The sequence below is a fragment of the Benincasa hispida genome, chromosome 9 (assembly GCF_027475165.1).
Source record: "Benincasa hispida cultivar pf3 chromosome 9, pf3_genome.v1.1, whole genome shotgun sequence".
Classification (NCBI taxonomy): domain Eukaryota; kingdom Viridiplantae; phylum Streptophyta; class Magnoliopsida; order Cucurbitales; family Cucurbitaceae; genus Benincasa; species Benincasa hispida.
The window spans coordinates 55,984,414-56,010,147 of record NC_143486.1 but is presented as its reverse complement, the minus strand read 5'-3'; the positions used below and the strand labels follow the sequence as shown (position 1 = coordinate 56,010,147).

Below are 25,734 nucleotides of genomic sequence, written 5' to 3'. Positions count from 1 at the left end.
GATGGTAGTCCCAAATGCAAATAATGAACTGATACCAATGAGGATTGTCACTGGCTGGCAAATTTGCATGGACTACCACAAACTGAATGCGGCGAAAAAGAAGGATTATTTCCTTTACCTTTTATCGACCAGATGCTAGACCGCCTAGTAGGAAATGATTACTACTGCTTCTTGGATAGATATGCCGACTATAACCAAATCATAATTGCTCATGAAGATCAAGAGAAAACCACATTCACCTGCCTTTATGGAACATTTTCGTTTCGACGCATGTCGTTCGGCCTATGCAATGCGCCGAGCACATTCCAGAGGTGTATGATGGCCATCTTTTCTAAGTATCTTGAAGATTCTGTAGAAATTTTCATGGATGACTTCTCGGTGTATGGGTAAACATATAAAGTCTGTCTCAACAATCTAGAGAAGATACTAAAGAGATGTGAAGAGATGAACCTTGTGCTGAACTAGGAGAAATTCCACTTCATGTTGAAGGAACGTATTGTGCTTGGGCACAAAGTCTCTAAGGATGAGCTGGAGGTGGACAAGGCGAAGATTGAGGCGATTGAAAAGCTCCCACTTCCGAAAAATGTGAAGGCTGTTAAGAGCTTCTTAGGCCATGCAGGCTTTTATCGACGTTTTGTGAAAGACTTTTCAAAGATTGCACGACCATTGAGTGCGTTGATTGAGGCAGAAAGAGCATTTGACTTTGATGACCAATGCCTCAATGCATTCAAGATACTGAAGAACGCATTAATAACTGTACCTGTGTTGATCTTACTAGAATGGACACAGCCCTTTGAATTAATGTGTGACGTAAGCGGTTATGCGATGGGGGCAGTGCTGGTGCAAAAGAAGAAAACAATGCTTCACCCCATCGCATATGCGAGTAGAACCTTGAACCCTGCTCAAATAAATTACACTACCATAGAAAAATAATTGCTTGCAGTGATATTTGCATTGGAAAAATTCATACTTGCTGGGATCCAAGGTGATCGTTCACACTAACCACTTGGCAATCAAATACTTAATGATAAAGAAAGACGCAAAGCCGAGACTGATTCGATGGGTTCTCCTCCTCCAAGAATTCAACATGGAAATCATTGATCGTAAGGGACGAAGAACCAGGTTGCGGATCATTTATCAAGATTAGAAAATCCAAAAGTCAACCGCAACCAGTCAGAGGTGAACACAACTTTCCCAGACGAGCAGCTATTTAAAATTGAGGAATTAGGTATGCGGACGTGGTCAATTTTCTGGTTGGCGAACAATTCCCTGAGGACTCCACAGCCTACCAGAAGAGGCGGCCCAGACATGAATGTAGATCATATTATTGGGACGAGCCAAATCTTTATAAGAGGGAATCAGACCAGATTTTGCGCCTGTGCGTACCAAACGCTGCTCACCAATGCATAATATCACAATGCCATGACTCGCCATATGGAGGACACTTTGGAGGCCAACATACAGCAACAAATCTGCTACAAAGTGGACATTTTTGGCCAACTTTATTTAAAGACGCAAGAGACTCTACAATGAAATGTGATCGGTGCCAGTATACGGGAAACATTTCATGGAAGCATGCGATGCCCATGAACATCATCTTAGAATTGGAATTAATCGACATCTGAGGCATAGACTTCATGGGACCATTTTCACCATCAAATAGTCACAAATACATTCTATTGGCCGTCGACTACGTTTCCAAATGGGTAGAAGCGGTATCGTGCGTCGCAAACGATGTGGCGGTAGTCTCTAAGTTCTAAAAGAAAAATATTTTCACTCGTTTTAGCACTTCACATGCCATAATAAGTGATGAAGGCTTTCACTTTGTTAATCACATCATCAACAATTTTCTGCTCAAATATAATATCCTCCATAAAGTGACCACCGCATACCATCCACAAACAAATGGTCAAGTTGAAGTGTCCAACAGGGAAATCAAGCTGATATTAGAGAATGTGGTAAAACCTTCATGAAAAGATTGGGCAATTAATTAAATAATAATTTAATATTAAATATTAAATTAATAAAACACCTAATTTTAAACATGAATCATATTCATGTAATCAATATTTAAATATTATATACTCTCCAATTTCGTTTAATTTCGATAAATTAAACGTTAGTTATATTGAATATAATCATGCAAACCCTAATTACAATTTGAACACTTCACATTGAAAAACCTTAAAATCAATTTTGAACATTTCAAATTGAAATTCAATTTGAACAGTTCAAATTTAAATCATTTCAAATTCTATCAATTTACTAATCCAAGGTGTTCATGTTTTACGAGCTAGTAGAGGGACCTTATGGACCTACAAATCATGAGCTCCAAAGATTTGAGATATCTGGCTAAAATCACTTTAGATCGAATTAATTAATATTCGTTAACTACCGAGTCACACCACTATAGCTCGATAGTTGCACTCTCTTCACTATAGATGTATTTGTGTCCACTTGATTTAACAATAATCAGTAAGTCGACCCTTCACAGGTTGTTCGTAATAATGGCTTGGTCATTATGTTGTTTTACCCCCAAAATTACATCTTGCTCCTTAAGTTCCACTAATCCTCTAATAAAAAGTTGGTTTGTGATCCAATCACTAAATGTCACACCCCCTCCTGGGTTTACATCTTATCCAAAAGGAGGAGTGAAGACAACATATATCGCTCTTTCATGACATCCATTGACAACTTTTGCTAGTTTTCTTTTAAAACAATTAATTTCATAGCAGAAAACTTAAAGAAAATAACTAGAAATGCAACTTATTTAGGAAACCAGTTTACACATTTTAAATAAGTTTTACAACAGTAGTCCCATCTTGACTACAAACTATATTCTAGTAATGATCTAACTTGTGGCAGATCTTGACCACTTCCCGCAACCTGGACTCTTCTGCTACCTGCAAGAAAGATATGAAAATAAAACGTGAGCTTTGAAGTCGAGTGAGTGGAATCGTAGTTTTATAAGTCTATTTAAACTTATAAGCATCTCGACATATCATAATATAAGGTCATTATGCAAACCTCCATCCTGAATGAAGCCTTTCACAACCCTACCTGCACACACGATAGATAGTTGACATTTCACATTTAAACCATTCATAACCCTATGTACACATAAATCCCCCTCTTATGGTCTCAAAAGCTAGGCCCGTCGGCCCTTTAACCATCCCATGCAAGGTTCCTCCCACAGGCTCAGGAACTAGACTTCTCAGTCCCCTAACCATCTCGTGAGATTCCATCAAGGTGACAAGCATTCATTCAAAACATTAGCATATAACTCAAAATATGTTAAAAGACTAAAATAAGAAACCACTCACAGTGATCTGTTAGGATTGCTCTTCCCTCCCAGTTCACCCGACTTCCCCTGGTCTTCTGTTGAACCCTATTTCAGATTTATTTTGGAGCTTAGACTTCTCATTATTCCGAACCATATCTCAAGACACTTCCTTCTACAAATATGTTTAGAAATTCATTAGCTAGCTTAAATTTTGGCCCTGAAATTCCCTCTCGAGACTTTGGAGTCTCAAGTTTTTTCCACTTGGCCCAGCTGTCTCTTTTCCTATGAACACCTCTTGGTTTCCTACAATTTTGATAGCCTTACACTTAAAATTTTCTCATAGAATCCCTCATACAGAAACGACATTCAATTTAAAAGATTTTGGTTCAAGAATCACTTGATTTGCACAAGTAGTTTTGGAGAACACGTCGTCTGAACTTAGTGTTGTTGTCTGTCTGCACAGCCTGCACAGCCCCTACGTCCTTTACTTTGATCAACGCAAGGTTCCCTCCAAAATGCTCTCAACCTCTCCTTTTAAGTGATTCTTGTAGTTGAAATGTTTTTGTGAAATGAAGTGAAGTCTTCGGCTCTATTTATAGGCATTCCCACTTCACCTGGTGTTGACACCTCATGCTCCCTGCATGCCCAGGCGTCCACTACTCAGGCTGCCAATGCCCTCTTTTGTTGCCACCAGCTTGAAGTGCCTGCTTCTTCTTCATCCAAAAAAGTTTGCATGTCTTCTCCTTCGCCCAGCTCAAATTGCATGGACTTCAGATATCTTTTTGATTTCCACATATCCGGTTAAGTTCATCAGCTTATAGCTCTCTCATCACCGCATGCCCTTCATTTCCGCAAGTCATAATTCTTGGCGCATGCATTCAACAATGTCACCCCATGTGTCACCCGCGCTAACCTTGTCATATGTGCCCACATGCTCTCGGATGTCTTTGGCGCATTGTTCAGCCTTAGTGCATCGCACATCATCAATGCATAACTAAGCCTTATCAATGCATGGTTAAGTCCAACGCAACCTCTATTCTCGGCCATAACTCTTAACCAGTAGCTCTATGCGCCCAACATGCTTCTTACATCCACCAGCCACATGCGTTCTACCAGCTTTCTCAAGGCAAATGCTTAGTCCATAAGACCGCATTCTCGCCTAGCCTTATGAATAACGCATACACTATAGATTGTCGCAAAGCACCTGCAAGGCCCGAGGCTTGCCTTGCCCTCGCATAGCTTCTTGCTAGTGCATGTCTTATGACTAACGCAAGTATGCCCTTGCTGTCTACAAACATCCACAGCTGAGTGTACAAGACCAACACATCAACCTTGCAAGCGTTGTGTGTCGCAAGCCCCATCACAGATGGACACTACACTATGTGCCCATTATGGCTTGGCCCATCGTATAGTTTCATCGTGTAGCTCTTGTGCTCATCGCATAGCTCATCGTCTAGCTGCCTCAATGCACGCCCAGCTCAATTGTCTAGCTTTGTGCCCATCGCATAGCTTATCGTCTAGCCCTCTTGCTGTCGCTCATCGTCTAGCGCTCACGCTCTTGCTCATCGTCTACTGCTCATGCCCATCGTCTAGTGCTTGCACCCATTGTCTAGCGCTATCGTGCAGCCTCGCAAGTATGCGACCGTCCGGGAGCACATCTAATCGCCCATGCTTGTGCACAACTGCATACATCCTTGCTCATGCCTACACCTTCCCCATCACTAAAAGATCCTTCCTTGCCACTTGCTCATGCAGCCCCTTATCATTCCAATGCATGAGTAGCCTTTTGTCACGCCAACGCCTACCTCATGCCCACGCTCGGTCAACATACATCCACCATAGTTTGACTCAATGCTTTGTGTCTTGGCTGCACATCCTATACCAACACATAGTCCTTCGTGCGTCCACCTCTTAGCCAACATGACACCCTTCAATGTGAAGACCAACGCATAGTCATGCGCCCATGCTTCACAAGCCTCAACGCATGGTTGTCTGATAACGGGCAGAAATGCACGATATCATATTGCTAATTTCCTAAACAATGCTGGATTGCATTGATAAAACATGTTAAATTATGTCCAAAAAGCATCAAATTCATAATATTGCGGTCACATGCGTTCATCGCATTAGAACAGTTGATTTTTGTATTTTTGTGCAGAATATGCGATGATGCAAGGCAAAAATTGTGATCATAAGAAATCATTGGTCGAGCGCTGCATTACCGCAAGGCTTTGCGGTGATCGTGTTCGCAAACATTTCCTCCAGAAGGATTGCCGCAACTTGGTCGGAGCAACATGGTGGGCGCATCTGGGTGAAAGGCTAATTAATCACAATGGGACAGAAAGCTGATGACAGTCGAATCCGATAACAAGTACATTCATCTTTTCGGTGACAAATATTCGGCGCATCAGTCAAGGAATTAAAGCCATCCCATCTGTTCAATCATGAGAGAGAAGCCACCGTTCACCCTCGATGTTCTTTAAATACCAAGGGCATCCTTCAAAAAAGGGGTTCACCGTTCCACCAGTTCGAAAATTCATACATTCGGATCACTCGTCTTTGTTCATAGTTTTCCTTTCATTTTAAGGCGAAGTAAGAGAAGAGTGGTGATGCTGGAGATCGCTCAGAGCAACTCGAGAGAGAACCTTGAGGCGTAGAAGCAGAGAGCGGGCTAACTCTCGCAATAGCGAGATTATCTTTTGAACACAAGTAGAAAAACAATGTAAAAGCCTGGGTAGCAAGAGATTGCTACTAGGCTCTTTATTCTATTCTTGCATTGTTGTTTTGTACTTCATCTTTACATTTATACAATGGAAGTTCTTATTCTACATCTGTTCACTCTCTTAGTACGCATGAGTAGCTAAACTAGTCGAATCGGTTGAGAAAAACAAAGCTAACATGACCTAGGAGTTCATTGCTTGCGATTATCTTGTGTTATGCTGTGCCAAATACCCCTTTAGAGCTACTCGAGAGAGAGTCTGAAGAAAGAACCTTAGACTCGAGAGAGCAATATTAGAACTGCATAATTAAGAGATAGGGACTTAGAGATAAGCTCTGTTTGCCAACCTGCATCGCATGCATCCTAGAGATAGGAATGATATTATGTGGTTGTCTTATTTGTGTGTGTTATTCTTTCATCGCATAAATAAGAATAGAGGCTTATGTGTAGGTTCTATAGACTTATTGCATATATTGCATGCATTCTAGCATTAGAAGCCGTAGCATTCGCATCTAGAGATGGTTTACTATTATATGCGTGTTGCATGATTGCAAAGCATGAAAGTATCCTAGGAAGTGTTAGCCAAAACCCTTCTCATGACCCCTAGGAAGTGTTAGCACCGTTCACCGCATATTCATCGTATCTTCCGTTTACCAACTCTTTTCAAACTCCACCACGTTTGTTATTTTTTTATCAACACAACTAACAACCTCAACAACTATTTATTTATTTGGTTATCGCAAAGGTTTCCTAAAAATTACTAACCCAACTTGTTTTCACAAATCCCTGAGTTTGACCCTGAACTTACCAGGAAACTCAGTGGGGTTTACACTTGGATTCCGTTGAGGAAACTTGAGTGTTCAACACAATCTCATCATCGTATATCATTCACATTTCCACATCATAAACTCAAGCATCAAGTTTTTGGCGCCGTTGTTGGGGACTTTGGCAAAATAGTGTGCTAACTGTAATTTTTCTTGTTTCTTTGTAGACTCTCAATCTCTGACGAATTACAACCCGAAGATTGAGAGAACATTTAGACGGAGAATGAGAGACCGCCAACAGCAACCACAATCAGATAAAGAAGAGATGGCGGAGCAGCCTGGAAACGGAGCACCAAATGATAACAATGTCATGGCGAATCCAATCCTACTGGCAAACGATTGCAATAGACCCATCAGGCACTATGCATCACCAAATCTCTATGATTTCTCTCCATGAATCATGAGGCTTGCCCTCGATGGAAGAAAATTTGAAATGAAGCCGGTGATGCTGTAGATGATCCAAACTGCAGGACAATTCGGAGGAAGGCATGGCGAAGACCCGCATGCCCACCTCCGAAGCTTTATTGAAATCTGCAATACTTTTGTGTTCCCAAACATCTCTGCCTAAGAAGTTCGACTACCTTTGTTCCCATTTTCTCTCTGTGATCAGGCTAGGAAATAGGCGTATTCTCTCGAACCAGGAGATATCATTTCATGGGAACAGGTCGTGGAGAAGTTTATGAAGAAATACTTTCCACTTACTGAGAATTCCATACGAAGGAAACTAATTACAAATTTTGAACAAGACATGGACGAATCGCTCAGCGATGCCTGTGCGAGGTTTAAAAGGTTGGTCAGGGATTTTCCACACAATGGTTTGCCTGACTACCTTCAGATGGACATTTTTTATCGTGATTTGAATCCCGCTTTGCAGACCGCTGCTAATGCGGTAGCTGCTGGTGGTCTGCTTGATAAAACGTATGACGAGGCGAAGAATACTTAGATCGCATCTGTAAGAACTATGAAGATTGGAAGAGAGTGACCAGAGATTGAGAATCAAAGACAATAACGCAAGTAATGGTGCTATTTCTTCACTTCAAAATCAAATGACCGCAATGATGAACTTAATCCAGGGAATTGCGATCAGCAGTCCAACACCGCAAAATAGGCAAATCAATGCAATCAGTCAAAACACCGCAAGGTGTACGACTTGCGATGATGGGCACGTGATGGAAGATTGCCCGCAAAATCCACAATCCATTTACTTTGTGAGAAATAATCCCTTTTTGAATACCTACAACCCCGGGTAGAGAAACCACCCCAATTTTGCTTGGAAGAATGAACAACAGAATTTCCAACTCGTGGCGCAAAAATAAAGGCCACCAGGATTCTTCCCACGCAATAACAGTCAGACAAACAATCAAGCAAGTAGCTCACAACCACCACAATCATCTTCCTTGGAAAGCCTATTGAAGCAATACATAGAGAAAAACAAAGCTGTGTTTCAAAGTCAGGCTACGTCCATCTGCAATCTAGAATTACAGATGGACCAGATTGCGAGTGAGCTAAAGAGTAGACCGCAAAGGGCTCTGCTGAGTTCAACAGAACTCCCACGCAACCCGGGGGGATCAGGTAAAGAGCAATGTCAGGTTGTGACATTGCGAAGTGATAAGACTATGGAGGGAGAAAAGAAGGAGCTTAGTCGGATAGCTCCCATTGCAGAAGAATCTGAAATTGCAGTGACGCAAGAAGAAGAAGAAGAAAAAGAAGTAGTAGAACGAAAGGTTGTGTCGACTTCAAAGCCGACTGAGACAGAAACTGTGAAAGTATAGTTACCCTCTTTCCCACAGAGACTAAGAAAGAAAAAGAACGAAGAGGTACAATACCAACGCTTTCTGTCTATGTTAAAATAATTACATATTAATATTCCATTCAGTGAAGCGATTGAGGAAATGCCTGCCTACGCAAAGTTTCTAAAGGATATGGTAACCAAGAAGAGGGGAGTTGGTAAGTTTGCCATGGTGGCGCTAACTCAAAGTTGAAAATCAATCATTCCACCAAAGATGAGTGATCCTAGGAGCTTTACTAACTGCATAGGAGGACTGTACATCGGGCAAGCCCTGTGTGACCTAGGAGCCAACATAAATTTGATGCCTCTGTCAATCTTTAGGCAGCTGAATGTGGGGCAACTTGTGCCCACAACGTTGACTCTCCAACTGGCCGATAGATCTCTGGTGCATCTAGAGGGAAATGTGAAGGACATGCTGATAACCATTGACAAATTTATCCTACCAGCCGACTTCATCATTTTGGACTACAAGGCCGACAAAGATGTGCCCATCATTCTGGGGTGACCATTTTTATCAATAGGTCGTGCTCAAATTGATGTGCATAAAGGGCAAATCACTTTGAGTATCAATGGACAGAAGCTCAAGTTTAACATAATTCGTGCCATGAAGTTTTCGGATGAAAAAGACCTGCATGACTCAGATGACGACCAGAATTTGATTCAAGAAGAAAAGTTTGATGAAGAAAATGAAGAAGAGGATGCCAGCGTATCCGTTGTTGCCTATAATGCGATCATAACAAAAACAAGCAAGGAAGAAGAAATAATCGTAGACCAAGAAGAAGAGTCAACAGAAAAAGAAGAAAGAAAAACAACGCAACCATCCCTAGTAGAACCACCAACACTGGAATTAAAGACTCTACCGAATCATTTAAAGTATGCATTTTTGGGGCAGAACGAGAAGCTGCCAGTTATCATTTCCTCTGAGCTCAACGAAGACCAGGAGAATGCGTTGATGAGCATTCTAAGGAAACATGTGCGACCAATTGGCTGGACGCTCGCCGACATTAGAGGAATTAGCCCAGCATACTATATGCACCGCATTCGTCTTGAAGAGGACCATAAAGCAACGATCGAACATCAGCGCAGACTCAATCCTGTGATGAAAGAGGTCGTCAAAAAGAAGATCATTAAATGGTTAGATACAGGCATTATCTATCCTATAGAAGATAGCACGTGGGTAAGCCCCGTGCAGTGTGTGCCAAAAAGGGCGGCATGACAGTAGTCCCAAATGAAAACAATGAATTAATACCGCAAAGGACCATCACTAGGTGGCGCATTTGCATGGACTACCGCAAGCTGAATGCGGCCACAAAGAAAGATCATTTCCCTCTGCCATTCATTGACCAAATACTAGACTGACTAGCTGGAAATGAGTTTTATTGCTTTCATGATGGTTATGCCAGGTACAACCAGATTATGATAACTCCAAAAGACCAAGACAAGACCACATTCACCTGCCCATATGGGATCTTTTCTTTTTGTCAAATGCCATTTGGCCTCTGCAATGTGCCAAGCACGTTCTAAAGGTGCATGATGGCCATCTTTTCAGATTATCTCGAGGACTCTGTTGAAATCTTTATGGAAGACTTCTTTGATTATGGGAACACTTATGAAGTCTCTCTAGCCAACTTGGAAAAGATACTGAAGAGATGCGAAGAGACGAATTTGGTGCTTAACTGAGAAAAATGCCATTTCATGGTGAAGGAGGGCATAGTGTTGGGGCACAAGGTTTCCCGGGATGGGTTGAAGGTGGACAAAGAAAAAATCAAAGCAATCGAAAAACTTCCACCTCCAACAAGCGTGAAGGCTATACGAAGCTTCTTGGGGCACGCTGGATTCTACAGACGATTTGTCAAAGATTTTTCCAAAATAGCATGACCATTGAGTGCGTTGTTACAGGCTGACAGAAAATTTGATTTTGACAACAACTACCTCAACGCATGTCGAGTTTTGAAGAATGCGCTGATTACCGCACCCGTACTTATTGCATCTAATTGGACACTACCCTTTGAAATAATGTGCGATGCAAGCGGGTATGTGATGGGAGCAGCTTTGGCACAAAAGAGAAAAACAGTCTTGCATCCCATCGCATATGCGAATAAAACATTAAATCTTGCTCGGACAAATTATACCACCACAGAGAAAGAGCTTCTGACGGTAATTTTTACGTTGGAAAAATTTTGAGCATATCTGCTAGGAACAAAGGTACTCATCCATATTGATCATTCGGCAATAAAGTACTTAATGACAAAGAAGGACGCAAAGCCAAAGTTGATCAGATGGGTTCTCCTCCTTCAAGAATTTGATATAGAAATAATTGATCAAAAGGGGACGGAGAACCAAGTTGCGGATCACTTGTCTAGACTAGAAAATCCTGAGGTTGACCACAATGAGCCTGAGGTGAGTGTGGTGTTCACGGATGAGCAGCTGTTCCATATTGAAGAATTGCCCTGGTATGCAGACATAGTCAATTATTTGGTTTGCGAGCAATTTCCTGAAGATTACATCTACCACCAATAGAGGAAGCTCAACATGAATGCAGACATTATTATTGGGATGAGCCGAATCTGTAACATTTCATGGAAACATGCCATGCCGATGAACACTATCTTGGAGCTTGAATTGTTCGACGTATGGGGTATTGATTTCATGGGACCATTCCCTCCTTCGAATGGTAAACATTACATTTTATTAGTCATCGATTATGTCTCCAAGTGGGTAGAGGTAGTGGCATGCGCCGCAAGTGATGCGGCGGTAGTCTCCCAGTTCTTGAAGAAACATATTTTCACTCATTTTGGCACTCCATATGCCATGAAAAGTGATAAAGGGTCCCACTTTGTCAACCATAATATCAAGGAGCTGCTGCACAAACACAATAATCTCCGCAAAGTGGCCACCGCATACCATCCGCAGACGAATGGTCAGGCCGAGGTGTCTAATCAAGAAATTAAGCTAATACTTGAGAAGGTAGTAAGGCCTTCGTGAAAAGATTGAGCAACAAAGCTTGACGATGCGTTGTGGGCATACCGGACTGCATTTAAAACACCAATAGGTATGTCCCCATATGCGTTGGTATTTGGTAAGGTATGTCATTTACCTTTGGAGCTAGAATATAAGACACTGTGGGCGGTAAAGAAGCTAAACTTTGATTTGAAGAAAGCAGGAGAAGCACGAAAAATATAACTGGTCGAGGTAGAAGAATGGAGGATTAACGCATATGAAAATGCGAAGATTTACAAAGGGCGCACTTTTGAGAATAACAACTCCACTGTCAACGTAATGGGAAACCCGTGTTGATAAGAGTTAAGTTGTGAAAGGCACTTACGTGTAGTTGGATGTCCGCATGACATACGTGGGGGCAAGCCAGAACGAAGGCAAGGCACTTAGATTAGCACAAGGTCAGAAAAAAATAATAATAATTTCAAGAAATATGCAAGGATAAAATCATTTGACACCCCGGTGGAAAATTTTCCTTTTGAAATAAATCATGCGATATTCCGAAAATTAGTAAAATCCTTTTGAAGGTTAAGCTCGTAGTCCCTAGGTCTTAGAAATATTTTAAGAAGATACTTGAATAAAACTTAAGGAAATTTTGGTATATAGGATTTGAACGAAATATCCTTGGGAAATCTAGGAAAAGAACATTGCGGTTGAGTTGCTAAAAGAAATCTTTAGCTTATGCTTGAGGACAAGCATTGTTTTAATTTGGGGGTGTGATAACGGGCAGAAATGCATGTTATCATAGTGCTAAGTTCTTAAACAATGTTGGATTGCGTTGATAAAACATGTTAAATTGCGTCCAAAAAGCATCAAATTCATAATATTGCAGTTGCATGCGTTCATCGCATTAGAACAGATGATTTTCGTATTTTTGTGCAGAATATGCGATGATGCAAGGTGGATATTGCAATCATAGGAAATCATTGGTCGAGTGCAACATTACCGCAAGGCTTTTTGGTGATCGTGTTCGCAAACATTTGCTCAAGAAGGATTGCCGCAACTTGGTCGGCGCAACATGGTGGGCACATCTAGGTGAAAGGCTAATTAATCGCAATGGGGTAGAAAGCTGATGACAGTCGAATCCGATAACAAGTACATTCATCTTTTCGGTGACAAATATTCGGCGCATCAGTCATGGAATTAAAGCCATCCCATCTGTGCAATCATGAAAGAGAAGCCACCGTTCACCCTCGATGTTCTATAAATACCAATGGCATCCTTCAGAAAAGGGGTTCACCGTTCCACCAATTCAAAAATTCATACGTTTGGATCACTCATCTTTGTTCATAGTTTTCCTTTCATTTTAAGGCGAAGTAAGAGAAGAGTGGTGATGCTGGAGATCGCTCAGAGCAACTCGAGAGAGAACCTTGAGGCGTAGAAGCAGAGAGCGGGCCAACTCTCGCGAGAGCGAGATTATCTTTTGAACACAAGTAGAAAAACAATGTAAAAGCCTGGGTAGCAAGAGATTGCTACTAGGCTCTTTATTCTATTCTTGCATTGTTATTTTGTACTTCATCTTTACATTTATACAATGGAAGTTCTTATTCTACATCTGTTCACTCTCTTAGTACGCATGAGTAGCTAAACTAGTCGAATCGGTTGAGAAAAACAAAGCTAACATGACCTAGGAGTTCATTGCTTGCGATTATCTTGTGTTATGCTGTGCCAAATACCCCTTTAGAGCTACTCGAGAGAGAGTCTGAAGAAAGAACCTAAGACTTGAGAGAGCTAGGTTAGAATCTAGACTCGAGAAAGCAAGATTAGAACTACATAATCAAAAGATAGGGACTCAGAGATAAGCTCTGTTTTCCAACCTGTATCGCATGCATCCTAGAGATAGGAATGATATTATGTGGTTGCCTTATTTGTGTGTGTTATTCTGTCATTTCATAAATAAGAATAGAGGCTTATGTGTAGGTCCTATAGACTTATCGCATATATCTCATGTGTTCTAGCATTAGAAGCCATAGCATTCGCATCGAGAGATGGTTTATTATTGTATGCATGTTGCATGATCGCAAAGCATGAAAGCATCCTAGGAAGTGTTAACCGAAACGCTTCTCAACCCGTTCATCGCATACTCATCATATCTTTCGTTTACCAACTCTTTTCAAACTCCGCCGCATTTGTTATTTTTTTTTATCATCACAAAAAATAACCTTAACAACTATTTATTTATTTGGTTACCGCAAAGTTTTCCTAAAAATTACCAACACAACTTGTTTTCACAAGTCTCTGAGTTCGACCCTAGACTTACCAGGAAACTCAGTGGGGTTTACACTTGGATTCCACTGAGGAAACTTGAGTGCTCAATGTAATCTCATCATTGCATATCATCCACATTTCCACATCATAAAATCAAGCATCATTGTCCTAGGCTTCAACACTTAGTCAAATTTCCACCCGTTAAGCCTCAACTTAAAGCCACTCAAAGGTTACTCATGGCATCTTATGTCTATGGCTTAACCTCACATTTATGCATCATGGAGGTTTATTCTATGCATCCAAGCCTCTACTACAACACCTAGCTTATCCTTAGATTCCATACAACCTTGCATACTCTTTGAAAGTCTTTGCCACTCATACACAAAGCCTCATGCGTTCAGGTTACCTAACACCCATACATGTCTAATTTTGTACTTAGCCAATTTTTCCTGATGTGATATAAATTTCCTTTACGTTCTCTCCAACTTTTTAGGATTATGCACCAACACATGTGTTGGACAACCCCAAATCCTAAAGTGATACAAATTTCCTTTACATTCTCTCCAGAGCTCGTAAGGTGTTTCAGAAACACTTTTCAAGGGAACCATGTTCAAAATATACCTGCAGTCCCAACTGCGTGTCCCCAAAAATAATTTGGTAACTTAGCGTAACTCATCATGGAACGAACCATGTCCAACAAAGTTCTATTTCTCCTTTCTGCCATACCGTTTTGCTGAGGTGTGCCAGGGGCTGTGAGTTGAGACTGACTTTCATGTTCTATCAAATAGTTCTGGAATTCCATGTCTACATACTCACCACCAGTAAGGGTAGCCATGTGCTCCCTTCAGGGAAAATTTCATAATTTATCTCCTTTAAAGCTCCAGATACTCGATTTCACTTTCGATAGTTCCAAATCATCCCTGAACGGCACATACACTTTGAGATGCATGATTTGCTCGAATTCCTACGAGAATATATATTTAATTATTTAAAACATAACAAGCAAACAAAATAAAAGACATAAAAATAGCTTTATCCGAGAGTTATCACAACGCTCTTCTTCATTCGTCCGCACGCACGAGTGTGCTTCACTTCATCATTTTATCTAGCATAGTTGTGCTTCAGGGTAGTTCGGTTGCTGATAACGGGTAGAAATGCACGTTATCATAGTGCTAAGTTCTGAAACAATGTTGGCTTGCATTGATAAAAAATGTTAGATTGCGTCCAAAAAGCATCAAATTCATAATATTACGGTCGCATGCATTCATCGCATAGGAACAGTTGATTTTTGTATTTTTATGCAAAATATGCATTGACGCAAGGCAGAAATTTCGATCATGGGAAATCATTGGTCGAGCATAGTGTTTGACATAAAAATTGCGATGATGCCATAAACTTGTAAGCATAAAATTTATCTTATTATGTCATACAACACTTAAGATGCGGTGTTTCTAAATAGGCATATGGATGGTGATGAATGATGGATCATACACGCTCATGTTACCATAAACTCAATGACTTGGAATGGAAATGGAATGTGGATGTTGTGTTATGCTTATTCAGACACACTTTATTTATGCAATACTACTTCTAGATATGCGTTATTTATGAGAATCTTGTAGTATACTATGTGTTGTCACAAGTTTCCTTGCATTGGAACCAAGTATAATTCCACCGCAAGTTTCTCGGTGTGATCCATGGTCGAACATAGGGATTGTTTTAAGTTAAACAAGAACAAATGTAATGAACACAAGGTTGCTTCCATCTCTAGAAGTACTTCTCGCTTTAGTTAACGCATTCTTCTAACCTTCTCTCGACAGATCAAAATGGCATCTTCACTTCTGCTCTCACAGGTGAAGATGTCGTCTAGCATGCTTTAGCTAAACATCCTTCTTTCTTTAACACAGATTAAATTACTTGCTTAATTCATATTAATCACCAAGGGATTAAGAAAACATCATGGAGAAAGCGATTCATGGAGGAACGGAAATAGACAGAAATGTGGAGATGAAACTAATCATGACATTTAATCATAAAATCAAGTGTCTGATACATGGTTGTGAATGATTTAGACTAAGAAGATGAAATACAATTGATGAATAAGAGTTAGAAACAGATACAGAACAGTGCCAATGTCTTGACACAGATCTGGATGGAGAGATTGCTTGCTAGCGTATGGAGTGAATGGAAGGATGAGCTTCCCTCTCAGGCTTGCTCAACTGGTAGAGTTGATCTGGGTATAGAGCTTCACGGTGGGGATTTGGAATGATTTACCTTGAGACTCACCTCTCGGCCTTACCTGTTTTCTTCCTGGATCTTCTCCGATTATTTATAGATGAATGCTCTGACTCTCTGCCGTGTGGTCCCCACTTTATTGTTATGGAAATTCCGAAAATGGTGGAACAATATTCCTTCTGTTATGCAATCAATCCATCAAAAATGCACAACAGTTAGTTGTACATGTGTCGAAATCCTCCGTGATTGCCTTGTTCATTTGCATCTTCGATCATTTGTCCACATGCGGTGTTGTTTTTTATTACCGCAAGCGGTTGAAGTTACGTTGATCGCAAAGCTCTTGATTGATTGTCGCATGCGCCGTCATTGCGTTAATCGTCTATTCATTCCTGAATGATGGACGCAATGCGACATTGATGCATTAATCTTTTTTTCTTGAGCCATGAATGCATACGGTGACTTGATTTCCTGAAAAACAGACTTGAAATATTCTTTTCTACCATCGCAATGGTGTCAGTGGGTGTATTGATGACAATTTATAATTCTTGCATTTCTTAGCCCATTTCCATACAATTGACGCAACTTTCCTCTCTTTTAACCGCAATATCTAAATAAAGCATTATAAATAACTTGTATTTCTACAAGTTATCACACAGCATTACCGCAAGGCTTTGCAGTGATTGTGTTTGCAAACATTTTCTCAAGAAGGATTGCCGCAACTTGGTCAGTGCAACTTGGTGGGCGCATCTGGGTAAAAGGGATAATTAATCGCGATAGGACAGAAAGCTGATGACGGTCGAATCCGAATTAAGCTGACAGCCGCAACGATAACAAGTACATTTAGCTTTTCGGTGACAAATATTTGGCACATCAATCAGGGAATTAAAGCCATTTCATCTGAGCAATCATAAGAGAGAAGCCGCCTTCACCCCGAAGCTTTATAAATACCAGAGGCATCCTTCAGAAAAGGGGTTCACCAGTTCGAAAATTCATAAGTTCGGATCAGTTAGCTCAGCACGCCTTTGTCCATAGTTTTTCCTTTTTTATTTTAAGGCGGAGCACGAGAAGAGTAAAGATGCCAGAGATCGCTCAGGGAAACTTGAGAGAGAACCTTGAGGCGTAGAAGCAGAGAGTGGGCTGACTCTCACGAGAGTGAGATTATCTTTTGAACACGAGTAGAAAAATAGTGTAAAAGCCAGGGCAGTAAGAGATTGCTACCAGGCTCTTTATTCTATCCTGTTTTGTACTTCATCTTTATATTTATACAATGGAAGTTCTTATTCTACATCCATTCACTCTCTTTGCACGCATGAGTAGCGAAACTTGTCGAATGGATTGAGAAGAACTAAGCTAACATGACCTAGGAAGTTCATTGCTTGTGATTATCTTGTGTTATGCTGGGCCAAGTATCCCTTTAGAGCTACTCGAGAGAGAGTCTGAAAAAAGAACCTAAGACTTGAAAGAGCTAGGTTAGAATCTAGACTCAAGAGAACAAGATTCGAACTGCATAAATAAGAGATAGGGACTTAGAGATAAGCTCTGTTTGTCAACCTACATCGCATGCATCCTAGAGATAGGAATTATATTATGTGGTCACCTTATTTGTGTGTGTGTCATTTTGTCATTGCATAAATAAGAATGAAGGCTTATGTGTAGATCCTAATAGACTTATCGCATATATCGCATGCGTTCTATCCTTAGAAGTCGTTGCATTCATGCCGAGTGGTGGTTTACTGTTGTATGCATGTTGCATGATCGCATAGCATGAACACATCCTAGGAAGTGTTAGCTGAAACTTTTCTCAACCCGTTCACCGCATACTCATCGCATCTTCCATTTATTCAACTCTTTTCAAACTCCATCGCATTTGTTTATTTTTCATTACCGTAAACAACAAACCTCAACAACTATTGATTTATTTCGTTACTGTAAGGTTTTCTTAAAAAATTACCACCACAACCTATTTTCCCAAGTCTCTGAGTTCGACCATGGAAACTCAGTGGAGTTTACACTTGGATTTCACTGAGAAAACTTGAGTGCTCAACACATATTCATCATCGCATTTGATCCACATTTCCACATCATAAAACCACGCATCAAGTTTTTGGCACCGTTGCCAGGGACTTCGGAAAAATAGTGTGCTAACAGTAATTTTTCTAAATTCTTTGTAGACTCTCAATCTCTGGCGAACTACGACTCGGAGATTGAGAGAACGTTCAGAAAGAGATTAAGAGACCGCCAACAACAACAGTTAGACAAAGAATAGATGGCAGAGCAACCTGGAAACGGAGCACCAAACGAAAACAACGTCATGGCGAATCCAATCCTTCTGGCTAACGATCGCAATAGACCCATTAGGGACTATGCATCACCAAACCTCTATGATTTCTCTCCAAGAATCATGAGGCCTGCCCTTGATGGAAGCTGATTCGAAATAAAACCGGTGATGCTGCAGATGATCTAGACTGCAGGACAATTCGAAGGACGGCGTGGCGAGGACCCGCATGCCCACCTCCATAGCTTTATCGAAATCTGCAATACTTCTATGATCCCGAACATCTCTACCGAAGAGTTTGACTAACGTTGTTCCCATTTTCTCTTTTTGATCAGGCAAGAAAATGGGCGTATTCCCTCGATCAGAAGAAATCACATCATGGGAACAGGTCGTAGAGTAGTTCTTGAAGAAATATTTTCCAACTACTGAGAACGCTAGATGAAGGAAACTCATAACAAATTTTGAACAAGACATGGACGAATTTCTCAGCGATGCCTGGGCGAGGTTTAAGAGGTTGGTCTGGGACTGTCCACACAATGGTTTGTCAGACTGCCTTCAGATGGAATCTTTTATCATGGTTTAAATTCCGCCTCGCAGATTGTTGCCAATGCGGCAGCCGCTGGTGGTGTGCTTGACAAAACGTATGACGAGGCTAAGAACATCTTGGATCGTATCTCTAAGAACCACGAGGATTGGAGAGAGAGTGATCAGAGATTGAGAATCAAGGATACCGATGCAAGTAATGGTGCTATTACTTCATTACAAAATCAGATGATCGTAATGATGAACTTAATTCAGGGAATTGCGATCAGAAGCCCAATACCGCATAATGGACAAGTCAACACAATTAGTCAAAACATCACAAGGTGTGCGACTTGCGGTGATGGGCACGCAATGGAAAAATGCCCACAGAATCCACAGTCTATTTACTTTGTGAAAAATAATCCCTTTTCGAATACCTACAACCCCGGGTGAAAAAACAGCAGCAGAATTTCCAACCTGTAGCGTAAAAAGAAGGGCCACCTGGATTCTTCCCACACAATAACGGTCAGACAAGCAATCAAGCCAATAGCTCGCAACCACCGCAATCTTCTTCCTTGGAAAGCCTATTGAAGCAATATATAGAGAAAAATGAAACAGTGATTCAAAGTCAGGCTACGTCCATCCGCAATCTAGAATTACAGTTGGGCCAGATTGCAAGTGAGCTAAAGAACAGACTGCAAGGGGCTCTACCGAGTTCAACAAAACTCCCACGTAACCCGGGGAGATCAGGTGAAGAGTAATGTCAGGTTGTGACATTGCGAAGTGGAAAAACTATGGAGGGAGAAAAAAAGAAGCCTAGCCGGATTGCTCCCATTGAAGCGGAACCTGAAATTGCGGTGACGCGAGAAGAAGAAGGAGAAAAAGAAGCAATAGAGCCAGAAGTTGCATCGACCTTAAAGCCAACAGAGAAGGGGATCGTGAGAGTGTAGTTGCCACCTTTCCCGAAGAGACTAAGAAAGAAAAAGAACGAAGAGGTAAAATACCAACGCTTTCTGTCTATGTTAAAACAATTACATATTAATATTCCAGTCAGTGAAGCGATTGAGGAGATGCCTGCCTACGCAATGTTTTTGAAGGATATGGTAACCAAGAAGAGGGGCACTGGTAAGTTTGCCACGGTGTCTTTAACACAGAGTTCGAAATCAATCATTCCAACGAAGATGAGCGATCCTGGGAGCTTTACTATACCCTACTCCATAGAAGGACTGTACATCGGGCAAGCCTTGTGTGACCTGGGAGCCAACATCAATTTGATGCCTCTGTCGATCTTTAAGCAGTTGAATGTGGGGCAACTTGTGCCCACAACCGTGACTCTCCAACTGGCTGATAGATCTCTGGTGCATCCAGAGGGGAAGGTGAAGGACGCGCTAATCACCATTGACAAATTTATCCTACCAGCCGACTTCATCATATTGGATTACAAGACCAATAAAGATGTGTCCATCATTCTGAGGTGACCATTTTTATCAACAGCTCATGCCCAGATTGATGTGCATAAAGGGAAGATCACTTTTAGCATCAATGGACAGAAGCTCAAGTTCAACATAATCTGTGCCATGAAGTTTCCTGACGAAGAAGACCTGCATGACTCAGACGACGACCAGAATTTGATTGAAGAAGAAAAGTTTGACAAAGAGAATGAAGAAGAGGATGCATGCCTGTAATGCGATCATAACAAAACAAACAAGGAAGAAAAGATGATCGCAAACCAAGAAGAAGAGCCAACAGAAAAAGAAGAAAGAAAAACAACGCAACCGTCCCTAGTAGAACCACCAACATTGGAATTAAATTCCTTGCCCAATCATTTAAAGTATGCATAATTGAGGCAGAACGAGAAGCTACTAGTAATTATTTCCTCTGAACTCAACGAAGACTAGAAGAATGCGTTGATGAGCATTATGAGGAAACATGTGCGAGCAATTTGTTGGATGCTCACCGACATTCGAGGAATCAGCCCAGCGTACTGTATGCACCACATTCATCTCGAAGAAGACCATAAGGCAACGATCGAACATCAGCGTAGGCTCAACCCTATGATGAAAGAGGTCATTAAAAAGGAGATCATTAAATGGTTAGATGCAGGCATTATTTATCCTATAGCAGATAGCACGTGGGTCAGCCCCGTGCAGTGTGTGCCGAAAAAGGGTGGCATGACAGTAGTCCCAAACGAAAACAATGAACTAATACCACAAAGGATCGTCACTGATTGGTGCATTTGCATGGACTACCACAAGCTGAATGCGGCCACAAAGAAAGATCGTTTCCCCCTACTGTTCATTGATCAAATGCTAGACCATCTAGCTGAAAATGACTTTTACTGCTTTTTGGATGGCTATGTCGGGTATTGATGCGTTATTTTATGAATGAAAATATGGATGATATGCATTGATGGATTGCAATGTGCACTCAAGTTTCCCCAACGAAATTCAAGCGTATGTTCCTCTGAGGTTCCTAGTAAGTCCAAGGTCGAACACAGGGACTTGTGAAAATAGTTGCGTTGGTGATTTTTATGAAGACTTGCGGTAACCAGTTAAATAAATAAATCATTGGGTTTGTTGTTTGCGTTGATGAAATAAATAACGAATGCGGCAGAGTTTGAAAAGAGTTGGTAAATAGGAAATACGATTAATATGTGGTGAACGGGTTGAGAAAAGTTTCGGCTAACACTCCCTAGAATGCGTTCATGCTTTGCGATCATGTGACATGCATACAATAGTAAACCACCTTTCGACGTGAATGCTACAGCTTCTAAGGCTAGAACGCATGCGATAAATATGCGATAATTCTACAGGGTTTACACATAAACCTCTATCTCTATTTATGCGATGAAAACATGACATTCACACAAATATGTGACCACATAATATCATTCCCATTCCTAGGATACATGCGATGCAAGTTGACAAACAGAGCTTATCTCTAAGTCCCTACCTCTTGTTTATGCAAGCCTAATCTTGCTTTTTCGAGTCCAGATTCTAACCTAGCGCTCTCGAGACATTAGGTTCTTTCTTTAGATTCTCTCTCGAGTAACTCTAAAGGATATTTTTCACAGCATAAAACAAGACAGTCGCAAGCAATGAACTTCCTAGGTCATGTTAGCTTAGTTCTTCTCAACCCATTCAATTAGTTTAGCTACTCATGTGTATTAAGAGAGTGAATAGATGTAGAAATAGAACTTCCATTCAATAGATATAAGATGAAGTACAAAATAACAATGTAAGTATAGTAAAGAGCCTGATAGCAAATTCTTGTTGCCAGGTGGTTACACTATTTCTATTCGTGCTCTAAAGATATTCTCGCTCTCGCGAGATTCGGCCCGCTCTCTGCTCTTAAGCCCCAAGGTTCTCTCTCAAGCTGCCCTGGGTGATCTCCAGCGCCACCACTCTTCTATTGCTTCGTTGTAAAATGGAAAAGAAAACTATGAACAGAAGCACTGGTGAATTTGTGAACTAATCAACCCCTTTTCTGAAGAATGCACTTGGTATTTATAGGGCATCAATGGTGAAAGGCAGTTTCTCTCTCCCGTTTGTACAGATGGGACAGGTTTAATTCCTGATTGATGTGTCGGATGATTGTTACAGATAAAGCTGAATGTACTTTGTGACCGTTATCGGTTGTTAACTTAATTTGGATCCAACTGTCATCAGCTTTCTGTCCCATCACTCTTAATTATCCTTTCACCCAGATGCGCCCACCATGTTGCGCTGACCAAGTTGCGGTGATTCTTCTTGAGCGAATGTTTGTGAGCACGATCAATGCAAAGTCTTACGGTGAAGTTGCGCTGGACAAATGTATTCCTATGATCGCAATCTCTACATTGCGTTAACGCATATTCTGCACAAAAATGTAAAGATCAACTGCTCTAACGCGTTCGATGCATGCGACCACAATATTATAGAATTTATGCTTAATGGACACAATTTAACATATTTCATCAATGCACTCCAACATTGTTTAAGAACTTAGTACTATGATAACGTGCATTTCTGCTTGTTATCACACCCCCAAATTTAAACAATGCTTATCCTCAAGCATAAGCTAAAGATTCCTTTAGCAAGTTATTCGCAAAGTTTTCTTTCCCTAGATTTCTCAAGGATACTTCGTTCAAATCCTATATGCTAGAATTTCCTTAAGTCTTATTCAAGCCTCTTCTTAAAATATTTTTAAGGCTTAGGGATTGCAAGCTTAACTTTCAAAAGAACTTTACTAAATTTTGGACCATCCATGATTTATTTTAAAAGAAAATTTTCTTCTGAGGTGTCAAATGATTTTATCTTTGCACAAAAATTTTCTTCATTGCTATTTTTTCTGACCTTGCACTGATTCGAGTGCCTTGCTTTCGTTTTGGCTTGCCCCCACGTGTCTCATGCGGACATCCAACTACGAGCAATGCACTCTTTCTCAAAATAAACTCATACTGATTTGGCAGTGGAGTTATAGTCATTGATTTATGCGTTGATCCTGGTGACTTACTTTCGCTTTGGCTTGCCCCCACGTGGGTTTCCATTGCATTGATAGTGGAGTTGTTATTCTCAAAAATGTTTTTTTTTTGTAGAAGATAGAAAAGTCGAAAATAAATACCTCACCCCCAAATTTAAAATGCGGCAATGTCCTCATTGCCAAAAGAAATTAAAATAGATCATGCGATGGTCATAGAATGCTTGTAAAGAGAGTTTGAAAGAAAGCTAGCAAACCCCTAACTTCTAGAAATATTTCATGAGGTGACTATTTTAAGACTAAGTTGACTCTAGTGTATACGAAAGAAATAGAAGCATATTTATCATCATTGAAATCATACTTGGATAAGAAATAGAATGCGGTAACTCACTAAATTTATCTATGTCAAATGATTGTGGATATTAAAGAAAATGCGGTGATAAAACTTTGAAAACTAAAATGCAATGTGATAGCGCAAAATCGGAAATAAAGATAAGGAACAAATTTTGCGCTGTCACCCGCATTGTATTGACACATCCATCTTTACGGCGATCACTCTTTGTTGGGTTGCAATGATTTAATAAGATAAGTGTTCCCTCGCGTAACATTTCCGCAATCTAGCGCCTCAATCGTTGTAAGAAAAACAAAGAGTCAAATTATTTTAAACAAAATAAAAATTGTTATTGCAATTATTATTATTATTATTATTATTATTTTTTGTAGAAATGATAGTGATAATAAAGTAAGGATAAATTAGAATTGAAGAGATAATGAAAATTTCGAGTAGTGGAGAAAAGAGTTGAAGACTTGAGGTTTCCCAAAACTTGTGTCCCTGATAACTTGCGATCATTTGATAATGCAGGGACCACCTACTTCCTTCTTCATTCAAAGTTTCTTAGTTCCATGGAGTTGACTTGGCGATGCCAGTCTTCTCCATGGCATGCCTTTACTTACTGCCCATTTACTTTGAATATGTTGGTTCCATCGTCATTTGATGATTCCACCACGCCATGTAGAAGTACTTGTCGAATTATGAACGGTCAACGTGACTTTAGCTTTCTCGGGAAGAGTCGCAGACGTGAATTGAAAAGCAAGTCTTTTTGCCCGACTTGAAGGTTCTTACCACATATACGTTGATCATGCCAGCGCTTGGTGCGCTCTTTATAAATCTTCACATTTTCATATGCGTTGTTCCTTCATTCTTTTAGCTCGACCAGTTGCATTTTCTGCACTTACCCTGCCTTCTTCAAATCAAAATTCAGCTTCTTTACTGCCCACAGTGCCTTATATTCCAACTCCAAAGGCAAGTGACACGCCTTACCAAATACCAATGCATAGGGGGACATATCTATGGGTGTTTTAAATGCGGTTCGATATGCCCACAATGCCTCGTCAAGCTTTGTTGCCCAGTCTTTTCGTGAAGGCTTTACTACCTTTTCAAGTATCAATTTAATTTCTCGATTGGACACTTCAGCTTGCCCATTCGTTTGCGGGTGGTATGCGGTGGTCACTTTGTGGAGGATATTGTACTTGCGTAGCAGCTCCTTGATATTGTGATTGACAAAGTGTGATCCTTCATCATTTATGATGGCACGGGGAGTGCCAAAATGAGTGAAAATATTTTTCTTCAGGAACTGGGAGACTACCGCCACATCACTTGCAGCGCATGCAATTTCCTCTACCCACTTGGAGACATAGTCGATGGCTAATAAAATATAGTGCTTACCGTTCAAAGGAAGGAATGGTCCCATGAAATCAATCCCCCATACGTCAAATAGTTCCAACTCCAAGATAGTGTTCATTGGCATTGCGTTCTTCCATGAAATGTTGCTTGTACGTTGACACCGATCACATTTCATTGCGTAGTCGGCAGCTGTAACGCAAATTTTATTCTTAAACAATGCGCTGATACAAATATGGATATGAATGAATGAACAAGTCCATGTCCCCGTTACCAATTCCCCAGCAACGGTGCCATAAACATGTAACTTAGGAATTGATCTTATGTCACACAACGCATGGATGTATATGATGTGATACTACTTCTAGATATGCATTAATTAACAATGTTCTTGTAGTATGCTGTGTGTTGTCACAAGTTTCCTTGCATTGAAACCAAGCATAATTTCACCGCAAGTTTCTCTGTGTGATCTGAGGTCGAACACAGGGACTGTTTGAGGTTATTGCATTATGCTTGTTATACATGTGACTAGGAGCTTTCAATTAATAAAACTTTTTGTGTACAAGAATATAAACATGCGATCAAGTAAAGTAAAGCGGTAAAGATGCTATAATAAAATAAATTGCGTTAAAGTAAATCTAAGCTAAGATAATACAAGGTACAGGTTTTATGATACAAGATACTAAGGTCAAAGTTGGCTGTTAAGATTATGCAAAGATCATGTAGTGCGGTGACAAGTCTTA

At 40.6% G+C, this 25,734-nt stretch overlaps 2 pseudogenes; one reads left to right on the top strand and one right to left on the bottom strand.

The window, feature by feature from the left end:
- The first annotated feature begins 480 nt into the window (after positions 1–480).
- Positions 481–10,921, top strand: LOC150033937 (uncharacterized; annotated as a pseudogene).
- A 7,854-nt stretch (positions 10,922–18,775) lies between these two features.
- LOC150033936 (small nucleolar RNA R71) lies at positions 18,776–18,873 on the bottom strand (annotated as a pseudogene).
- Positions 18,874–25,734: the final 6,861 nt, after the last annotated feature.